Below are 11,636 nucleotides of genomic sequence, written 5' to 3' on the forward strand. Positions count from 1 at the left end.
TCTGCATTGCTCTTATGTTTCAAGTTTTCATTTTCAATTTTTGGTCTTTTTTCAATGATATGAATTTCAGGATAATTTTTTCCAGTTCCATGAATATCATCAGAGTTATGATAGAAATTGCATAAAATCTGTGAACCACTTTATTCGAATATAGATATATTCCCAACATTAAATCTGCTTTTTTATAATATTAGATGTTTTTCTAATTTATGATGTCTCTTTTTTTCTTACTGAGACTTCTTCAACTTCATTTTATGATTTTGCCATTTTCCACTTTAGATTGGATTATTCCTATGTATGATTTTGCTTCTACTATAAATGGAGATGTTATCCATATTTCAGTCTCAGTGGGGTTCTTTGTATTTGTATTGTATTATGCATGCTTGTGTTTTGAAGTTGTTTTCAGAGAGATTGCTAAAGTTCTATATCCCATCTTAACTACTTCTGATAGAGCCTTTAGGATCTTCCAAAAGAGGTTAACATGATCTGTACATATGGAAAATTGACTTCTTTTTTATTTAATTCCCTTGTCTAATTGCTCTGACTATAATTTCAGGGGATCTGGTGAAATGTGAAATCTGGTGAACATGCACACCTCATTCTTATTTCTGATTTTAGAGGAAATGCTGTAGATTTTTCTCCATTCAGTTTGCCCTTTACTTTGGATTTGGAATATATAGAGTTTGTAATACTATAGGAAGTTCTTGCTGTACTCTGTTTGCTAAGACATCTCATGAAGGACTGTTGAATTTTGTCAGAGGCTTCTTCTATATCTATTGAGGTCATCATGAGAATTTTGTCTTGTATCTCTGTGGTTTTCTGCAATTATTGATTGGCATGTGTTGAATCATTTTGCATCTTTAAAATTAATCCAATTTTATGTTGTATGATTCTTACAATGTGTTATTCGAAATATTTTCATTAATTCCATGAGGGTTTTGCAAAGATCTTCCTCAAGAATATTATTAAAATTTTTCTTTTCTTGTTTTGTTCTTATGCAGTTTCCTAAAAGAGTGATATTGCCTTCATGATATTGCTCTCCTAGAATGCATTTGCCAGTGTCCTTAATTTCTATCACATATAATCTTTGGGGGAGTAGCCGTGTTAGTTCTCATCTGATGGTCTGGCAAAATTCAGCCATGAATCACTCTGGTACTTGCATTTTTTGAAAGGCTTTTCATAACTGCTTCAATATAGTGACATATTATTAGTCCGTTTCAATTTCCAGTTATTCTCTTGAATCAATTTTTGTAAGTCATACATAGAGAGACATTTATCTACTACTTCCACATATTCTAAATTTCATAATGTAAATCATCCTAACATTCTCTGGATTTATTGGCATTTAAGTTTTCAATATAGTTCTTAATGTTCCTCAGGATTTCAGAAAGGTGTGTTGTAAGACCCACTTCTTTTGTCTTAAATTTATTCATTTATATCTTCTCTCTCTTTACTTGGTTTGGTTTTGTGCAGGCTTTATCCATCTTGTTTATCTTTTCAAAAACCAAATCTTGGTTCCATTGATCCTTTGTATTTTTTCAATCATTTTCCATGTTAATTAATTTTCATACTAATATTTATCCTTCCTTTGTTTCTACTAGAATTGGAGTTGGATTGTTCTTGTTTCCGTAAGTCCTGGAGATTCCACTGTAGTTTATTTAGTTGATATCCCTCGCATTTTTTATGGTATGTAGCCACATTTATAAATTTCCATCTTAGCATTGGTTTCATTGTACCCTCTAGATCTGGATTGTGTTTCTCTTTTTAATTGGTTTTATGGGTCTTTTAATATTTCCCTGACCTGATTTGTGCATGAGCCATACATCGGGTAAAATTGTATTGCTCATTCTCTAATAAGATGTACTGTCTCTGTGTTTTTCTTGGTCTCAGTTTGAAATATTATTTTAATATCATCAGATGATATGTGAGAAATTGCTTTGTGTATATGCTACAAATAGCCTTTATAGCCAACTCTGGAACCTGTTTATGAGAATAATGAATATTATACTATTATTCTACTGAGTATATATTCTGTAGACATTGTAAAGTCCTTTTGATCAAACGTACACTTGAAGTCTGTAATTTTTGTTGATTTTTTTTGGTCTGGATGACATAGCTATTTGTTAGAGTGATCAATTGAAGTGACATACACTTATTAAACTGGTATCCATCTATTTTTTTCACTTTGAGAAATATTTTTCATGAAATTAAGGGCACTGATATATTTACAGCCATTATATCTTCTTGTTGGATTATTCCTTTTACCAGTAGGTAGTAACCTCCTTGTCATGTCTGGTTCTTTGTGGTTTGAAGTCTGCTTTGACAAATATGAGAAGAGCCAGTGTTCCTTGCATTTGGCTTCCATTTGTATGAAATGGAAATACCATTTTCTATCCTTTCATTCTGAGAGTCTCTTTGAATATGATGTTTTTTTCTGACAGAAACGTACAATTGTGTCTTGGTATTTTCCTTCAGTATTCCACTTAATGTCTTTTAATTGAATCGTGAAACCCATTTACATTCAGTGTAAATGGTAGACAGGTATGTATTTTTTTCATGGTACTTTGCTTTCTTTTAACATTGGATTCACTCATAATTCACAGTTTCTTACCTACTCTTGTGACATTTATTCTTTCGCATGCTCTGTTTTTTTAATCTTTTTATATGTAGGATTTCTTTGATTACCTTCAGCAGTGCTGGCTTAAATGGTCATGAATTGTTTTAGTTTACTCCCATGAAAGTGGTTTATGGGTTTTGATTGTCTTGCTTATTTTCTGCATTTGTTCATGAGTTTCAGAAGTTTTCAGGTGCAGTTTCTTGGGTCTTGTAAACTGAGAATCATGTCTTTTCGAAATAGAGAGTAGTGTTAGGTCTTCTTTTCCTGGATGTATGCCTCTTCTTTCTCTTTTGTGGATAATAGCTCTGGTTAGAGTGACAAAGGAGTATTTTGAACAGAAGTGATAAGAGCAGGCATCCCTGACATTTTCAGTTTTTAGAAGGAATGCTTTCAGTTTGTCTCTATATAGAATGAGGTTGGCCTTGGTATTAGTATAAATATATTTCACAATGTTGAGGTAAGTTTTTACTCCTCCTGGTTTCTTGTGTTTTAACTTCTATTTTGTTAAATGCTTTTTCTGCTTCTTTTGAGATAGTCATAGTATTCTAGTCTTTTTGTGTCATGATGTGGTAAATGATAAGGGTTGTTTTCCCTATGTTCAGCCAACATTGCAACCTTAGAGTGCAACCCACTTGCTTGTAGTGAACTATCTTTTTCATGTGTTTTACTATGCAATTTACCAGTATTTTTTTAAGAACATTTCCTTTTTTAATATATTTTCTATTTAATTGATTTTATTTCTTTAAATACACAACAGCAATATACATTACTATTCTTGTTACACATATAGAGCACAATTTTTCATATCTTTGTATATAAAGTATGTTCATGCCAATTCCTGTCTTTATACATGTACTTTGTTTTTTTGTATTATAATTCTTATTATTCATCTATACCATAATTTTTCATATCTCTGTATATAAAGTAGGTTGACACCCAATTTGTGCCTTCATTCATGTACTTTGAATAATAATGTCCATCACATTCCATCATCCTTGCTAATCCCCTGCCTTCTCCATTTCTCTCCCATCTCTCTTTCCTATCTAGAATGCATCTATTCCACCCAAGGTCCTTCTACCTACCGCAATATGAGTCAGCCTCCTTATAGCAGATAAAACATTCAGCATTTGTTTTTTGGGGATTAGCTAACTTAGTTAACATTACCTTGTCTAATGCCATCCATTTACCTGTAAATGCCATGATTTTATTCTTTAGTTGCTGAGTAGTATCCCATTGTGTATGCCACATTTTTTTTTTATCCATTCATCCACTGAAGGGCATCAAGGTTGGATCCACAGTTTAGCTATGGTGTATTGTGCTGCTATAAACATTGATGTGGATGTGTCCCTGTAGTATGTGTTTAAAACAAAACAAAACAATTTTTTATGTACATTAGGATTATTGGCCTGAAGTTTTGTTTCCTTGATGTGTCTTTGTCTGATTTTGGAATCAGTGTGATTCTAGCTTCATAGAGGAGTTTGGATGTGTCACCTCCATTTTTTTCTTCATAGAATAATTTGAAGAGGACTGATGTTAATTCTTCATTGAAGGTCTGGTTGAAATCCATTGAGATCCCATTGTGTGCTTTTGCTTTTCATTGTGGCTGGGCTTTGATAGTATCTTCTATTTCATAGTTTGAAATTGATCTTTTTAATTTTCTATGTTGTCAAGGCTCAGTTTGGGTAGGTAATTTTTATGTAGAAATTTCTCAATGTCTTTATGATTTTCTATGTGATTGGAGTATAAGTTTTGCAAATATTTTCTGATTAGCCTCTCTATTCCAATCTAAAGTTTTCTGTTTGATATTTACTTATACATCATAAATTTTAGACAATTGTATTTTTTCTTCTTTCTCTAATAAGAATGTCTTAAGGTTTATCCATTTTATCTTATTTTTTTTAAATACCAACTTTTTATATCATTGTTGTTTTAGAAACTGTTTTGTTGTTTCCATTTCATGGATCTTGCCTCTGATTTTAATTCTTTCCCATCTTGTGCTGCGTTTAATGTTGATTTATTCTTATTTTTCTATTACTTAGGTTATTTATTTGGGGAGTTTCTATTCTTTTAATGAATGAAATCAGTTTTCTGAGCTCTCCTCATTGAACACCTTCATAATGCCTCTGAGTTTTGGATATGTTGTGTCTCTATTCTCATTAACTTTTGAGTATTATATTTTGTCCATGATGTCTTCTGCTGTCCTTTGGTCAGTCAGTAGCATGCATTTAGTTTATATTTGTTAGAGAAGCTTTTATTTTTTTTTATTATGTTGTTGCTTTCTAATTTTATGCTGTGATGATCTGATGGGATGCACGGTAAGTTTCAATTATTTGGATGGACTGAGAGATGCTTTGTGGCCTCAGATGTGGTGTATTTCATAAAATGATCTGTGTGTTGCTGAGAAGAACCTTTATGTAATGCTTTCTCATTACACTTATCATGTTTTTTTTCTTCCTAGACTGTCTGTGAAGAAAAAGGAGAAGTTCATAAATATTTTTGGCAATCCAAGAAGGATGGTAATCTCTTTGAAGACTCTCCATTCTTGTGCTGTTTATTCACTTGAAATTACAGAGAGTTTCACGTGTATTTTAATTTTTTTTCATGAAAGCAAAACATGATCAGGAGAAGCATGAAAATCAAGCCTCAGGTGAAAACAGTGATTCTGATAGAGTAGGGGAACATATATTTTGGACTGCTCCTTCCAGAAGAATCAAATTCAAGAGCTTGCATGGTACTCCTCCTTCGTCACCTGACATGAAGGTAAGGCTCCTTGTAACAAATTTTTCCTACCCCCTTTTTGAACATATCATCTTCAATATCCTCAGAATGCTGACACTGTTCCGACAAAAATATAAGGCCACTAGTAGTTCACAAGAGAAAATGAGTATAGCACCAAGAAAGAATTATGTGCAGGACTGAGATTTGTAGATGTTGATAGAATAAATGATTGTCATGTAAGCTGTTGAGGAAGAAAAGAAGTAGAAATAAAACCAAATGAATAGCTGAAAGCTAGGTGAATCTTAAGGTTAGAAGGCAAAAAATTAGGAAGTAGTCTTTAAAGAAGAGCAACGTAACTGTGTAGATTGAATAAGAGAGTGAAAACAAAGGATATATACTGCAAACAACAAAATTAGAGAAGTGAAGATTAGCAGGAACTGTAGACGAGAGTCTATTGAAACACTTGAAATTAATTTCAACTAAGAAGCAAAAGAAATATAATTTGTCTTTCTATTTTAGGAGTAACCACCCTCCTGATTTCCATAGTGTCTGTAGTAATATTCATCCTCATAGATGAATTCTAGATAGGGCAGAGGAGTGAGAGGGAAAAGGAGAGGGCAGGGCATTAGCAAGGATGGTGGAATGTGATAGACATCATTATCCAAAGTACAAGTATGAAGGCATGAATTGGTGTCAACCTATTTTATATACAACTATAGATATGAAAAAATGTGCTGTATATGTGTAATAATAATTGTGATGCATTCTGCTGTCATTTATTTAAAAAATCAACAAAAATAATATTCATCATCGACAATAATGTTGAAGAATTCCTATTCCCCATATCATCATTGGAGTTTATTTCTTGTATTCTTGAATATTGCCTCTCTGAATGGGGTAAGATAGGCTCCAAATTGAATTTTGATTTGCATGTTTCTGATGGCTAAAGACAGTGAATAGCACTTCATATAAATGCTGAGCAATTATACATTTTCCTTTGTGACCTCTCTGTTCATGTGCCATTGATTAAATGGGTTGTTTGTATTTCCAGTGCTGAATTTCAGTCTTATTTTATACGTATTATACCAGTCCTTTGTCAAAGATTAACCAGCAAGGATTGTCCTCCATGCAATAAACTTTCTCCTTACTCTGTTAATAGTTTCCTTTGCTCTTCTGAAGATTTTATTTGAGTGCACTTCTGTTTGTGTCTTTTTGCTATTATTTCCTCTGCTATAATATTCCTGTTCGTAAAGCCTTAGTCTAGTTATATGATGTGATGTTTCCCTGGATTACCTAGAAGCATTAGCAGCACATCTACTCTGAATCTATATTTTGTATCTGCTTTGTGTTGTCTTGTGCATGGGGAGATATAGAGATCTATATCATTCTTCAACATATGGATATCCAGTTTAACCAATACCATGTGTTTTTCTATAAAGAGCCTTATGGTTGAACATGAGTTGAGTTCATTGGGATATAATCATACATGCATTTTGTTGGTACTATTTCAGACCCGGGTTCCTCCCTTTCCTTTTCTCCTCCCTCACCTTCCTCTCCTCTAGTAGATACCTTTACACTCCTTTAATTTTTAATTTTTAATCAGTGATAATTGAGATACATAAAAGTGGAGGTCACCATTATATACTTACACATGGACATCAAGTAATTATGTCACATTCATTGCACATTCCCTCTAGGAATCTAACATTTCTCCTTCCACATCAGTCATTTTCTACTTCACTAATCTTCCCTTAACTTCATGATATCCATTCCACCATTGTTCTTCTTCTGTTGCTTTAGCTTTGCCTATGAGAGAAAACTTTTCTGTGCTTGATTGTCTCATTTCACTTATTGTATTTTGTACGACATTCTCCAATTTCATCCATTTATTGGCTGATAGAAAAATCTCATTCAAAAAGACAGAGTAAAACTTTTCTATGTATATATACCACATTTATATTCCATTCAGTACGTCTTGGCTACTTGTTTTGCTATAGACATTGATGTATTTGTATCCCCAGTTGTCTGCTGATTTTACCACTTTGGACAAACACAGAGGAGTATATCTCCACATGGTGGTGGTTTCATTCCCAGTTTTTTGAGAAATCTCCATTCTCCCTCCCAGAGTGTTTGCACTAACTTGTCGTCCCACCAACAATGTGTGAGTGTACCTTTTCTCCAAATTCTCTCTGACCTTTATTGTCTATATTCTTGATATTTAACATTCTAACTGAATTCAGAGGAAAATCTCAGTGTAGTTTTGACTTGCATTTCCTTGATTACTAGATATTTTGATCATTTTTTTCTTACATATTTAATCATTTATGTTTCTTCTCTTGAGAAATGTTTGCTTAGTTCTTATTCATTGACTTAATTGTGTTCATGATATTAAATGTTTTGTATTCTTTATATATTCTTATTTATTCCCTCTCAGGGGAGTTGTAGATAAGATTTTCTCCTCTTCTGTAGGTTCATTCTTCAATCTCTTTATCATTTCCTTTGTTGCCAGGTCCTTTTTCAAGAAACTTTCTTTTTCCATGCATTTGTTCTTGACATTTCTGTCCAGGAATCAGATGACTGCAAATTTGTGGATCGGTCTTTGTGTTTTCAGTCAGTTCTGGATTGTTTTAATGCCAGGGTCACGCTGTTTTCCTTACTAGTGCTCTGTGTTATACATTGAAATTGTGTATTATATTGCATTCTGCATTACTCTTACGTTTCAAGTTTTCATTTTCAATTTTTGGTCTTTTTTTCAATGATATGAATTTCAGGATAATTTTTTCCAGTTCCATGAACACCATCAGAGGTTTGATAGAAATTGCATAAAATCTGTGAATCACTTTCTGAATATAGATATGTTCCCAACATCGTCTGCCTTTTCTTGAATATTAGATATTATCTGTTTTCTGATGATTTATTTTTCTTCTTATTTTTGCTCTTGAGACTTCTTTAATTTCATTTTATCATTCTGCTATTTGCCTCTTTGAATTGGATTACTCCTATGTATGATTTTGCTTCTACTATAAATGGAGATGTTATCCTAATTTCAGTTTTAGTGTGGTTGTTTTTATTGTATGTGGATGTATTCTTCATATTTGTATTGTCAAGTTGTTTTTATTCCTAAAATTGCTGAAATTCTATATCCTATCTTATCTTCTTCTGGTAGAGCCTTGAGAATGTTCTCAAAGAAGATCACATGACCTGTACACAATAATTTGACTTCTTAACTTTTTATTTACTTTTCCTGTCTAATTGACTTCTTACTTTTTATTCACTTTTTCTTTCTAATTGCTCTGAATAAAATTCCATTGAGTGCCTTTAAATGTGAGATCTGGTGAACAAGCACACCTCATCCTTAGTTCTGAATCTAGAGAAAATGTCATAGATTTTCCACCATTCAATATGCCCTTTACTTTGGATTTGGTATACACAGACTTTATAATACTACAGCAAGTTTCTGATGTCCTCTGTTTTAAAAACTTCTCATTAAAGACTGTTGAATTTTGTTAGAGGCTTCTTCTGTCCTGTATCTCTGAGGTATACTGCATTTCTTGATTTCCATTGTTAAGCCATTCATGAATTTTATTGTATATAATTATGGAAATATGTTGTTGAAATTGTTTTGCAGTATTTCATGAAGGGTTTTGCAAATATCTTCAAAATGAATATTATTAAATCTATTTATTTCCCTTTTGTTTTATTATCCAAATTTCCTGTAAGTGTGATTTTACCTCATTGAGTGCATTTGCCAGTTACTTCCCTTTCATATCCCTTGTTATCTTTTGGGGAGCATCAGTGTTGGTTCTTATTGGAAGGTCTGAAACAATTCAGCCATGAATCTCTTTGGTCCTGAGCTTTTGTTTTTGGAAGGCTGATTATTACTAGTTCAATATAATTGCATGGTGCTTGTCTGTTTAGATTTTCAGTATCCTTTTGATTCTATTTTTGTATGTTATACATTTCTAGAACTCTATCCAATTTTTCTACATTTTCTACTTTTTATGATGTAAATTATCCAAATAGTGCTCTGGATTTCCCATTTATTGGCATTTAACTTTTTAATATAGTCCTTAATTGTCTGAATTTCGGAAACGTGTCTGTTGTAAGATCTATATTTTTGCCTGTAAATTGATTCATTTGTATTTTCTTTCTCTTTGCTCTTTATAGTGTCTAAGTGTTTAGATATGTTGTGTCTTTATTCTCACTTTTAAGTATTCTTAGATATCATCCATGCTGTACTATTATTTACTCTAGAGGTGTTAGAATAGCTTTTATTTTTTATTGTATTGTTACTTTCTAATTTCATTCCATTATCTGACGGCATGCAAGGAACCACGTCTCATGTTTTTGATGTATTAACTGATGCTTTGTGGCCTCATATGTGGTCTGTTTTAGAAAATGATCTTTGCCCTTCAGAGAAAAAAGTGTATGTAAGACTTTCTCATTACAGTTACCATATTTTTATCCTTTTTCCCTTTCTAGACTGTCCATGAAGGGAAAGGAGAAGTTCGTAAATATTTTTGGCAATCCAGGAATGACGGTAATCTCTTTGAGACTGCTCATTTTTGTGCTGTTTATCAATTTGAAGTTAGAGAGAATTTCATGAGTGTTTTGCTTCATTTTTTATCATAAAAGGAAAATATGACCAGAATAAGCAAGGAAATCAAACCTTGCTAGACAGCAGTGATTCTGATAATGAAGCAGAAAATGTAGTTTGGAACACTTGTGCAAAAAATATGAAAGTAAAGAGCTTGCATGGTACTCCTCCTACTTCACGTGGCAAGAAGGTAAGATGCATTGTAAGACTTTTTTCCCAGGCCCTGTTAACATATCATCTCCCATATCCTCATAATGGTGACATTGATCCTAGAAAAAAATATAAGGTTCCTACTAGTTCACCATAGCAAATAAGCACAGCACCAAGAAAGACATGTGTGCCAGGACTGTGATTTGTAGAAGTTTTAGCGTGTAATCAGTGGTTAGGAATGCTCTTTCAGAAGGAAGTAAAACCAAATGAAAGAGAGAAAAAACAAATGAATACCTAGGTGAATCTGAATGTGAGAAAGGAGAAAAATTGGAATTATTCCTGAAAGAAGAATGACATAACTATCTAGATTGAGTGAGAGAGTGAAGATAAAGAGGTACTGCAAACACAACAAGAAGAGTGAAGTTAAGGACACCTGGAACTGTAGACTAGATTCATCTGAAACACTTGAAATGCATTTTAATTAAGAAGAGAAAGAAATATAATTCTCACTTCTTTCAAATATTTGAAATACTTGTGTAGTTCCAATGTGCAGAGTTGTGTGAGAGGAATACTGGAATCAGTGAAGATCTTACCATGTGTAACAATTAAGTGGACAAGTCAGGCAGGGAGAGAGCCAGCCTCATAAAAATGTAGCAGGAGAATATTGTGGACAGAGAGAACATTTGTTTACCATTCTTCTTCTCACATTGTGGAGTGGCAGGATCACAGGTGATAGAAAACATGACCACAAAAAAAAAAAAAAAAGAAAACATGACCACAGTCATTTTGTGATTCTAAAATATACAAGCATATGCATAAATATAACTACACATATTAGATACTTAATAAATTTCTTCACTTCCCGACTTATCGAGATTTGGAATAATTATTTTATCTGAGCAGTAATGAATTATAGATTGAAAATGATTAAGATGGTCAAAGTTTTGGGACAGTGCACATTGGCTTTACAGAATAGAGGGTTTCACTGTGGTATACTTGCATACGTGTATAAGTTAGTTTGAAGCAGGTCACTCACAAAACATTATTCTATGTGTTCTTTTTTAAAATATAAGACATCCTAACATAAAACTAGTAGATTTCTCATTCATTGCCATTTAATGTTCCTTAGTAGTATCAAGTGGTCCTCTGGATTTCAAAAAACTGTTGGTTATAAGAACCACATTTTGGATAGTAAATTATTTCACTTGTATCTTCTGTCTCTCTCCTTTGGTTACTTTGGTTCAGATTTATAAAACTTGTTTCTCTTCTCAAAAACACAACTCTCTTTTTCATTCATATTCTTTTTCATTCCTTTGGCATGAATATGTATCATTTGTTCATTTGTCTTGGATTTGGAGTGGGATTGTTCTTGTTTCCCTAAGACCTCGAGATTCATCTCTAGGCTATAGAGTTGAGATCCCTCTGATAAGGTAGTTAGCCTTATAAGATATGTAGCCTTATCACTTATATAGTTGATATCTTCTTACTTGTTTATATATTTAATATACCAATCCTTTATCAAAGATTAGCCAGCGAGGATTGCCCTCTATGCTA

General features: G+C 32.8%; 1 long non-coding RNA gene across 1 annotated transcript; it reads left to right on the forward strand.

Moving 5' to 3' along the window:
- Positions 1-5,244: 5,244 nt before the first annotated feature.
- LOC308634582 lies at positions 5,245-10,103 on the forward strand. Its single transcript, XR_014019038.1, has 3 exons — positions 5,245-5,377; positions 9,818-9,875; positions 9,971-10,103. It is a non-coding gene; the product is annotated as an uncharacterized lncRNA (long non-coding RNA).
- Positions 10,104-11,636: the final 1,533 nt, after the last annotated feature.

Source organism: Spermophilus citellus (assembly GCF_964194105.1).
Source record: "Spermophilus citellus genome assembly, chromosome: 15".
Lineage (NCBI taxonomy): Eukaryota > Metazoa > Chordata > Mammalia > Rodentia > Sciuridae > Spermophilus > Spermophilus citellus.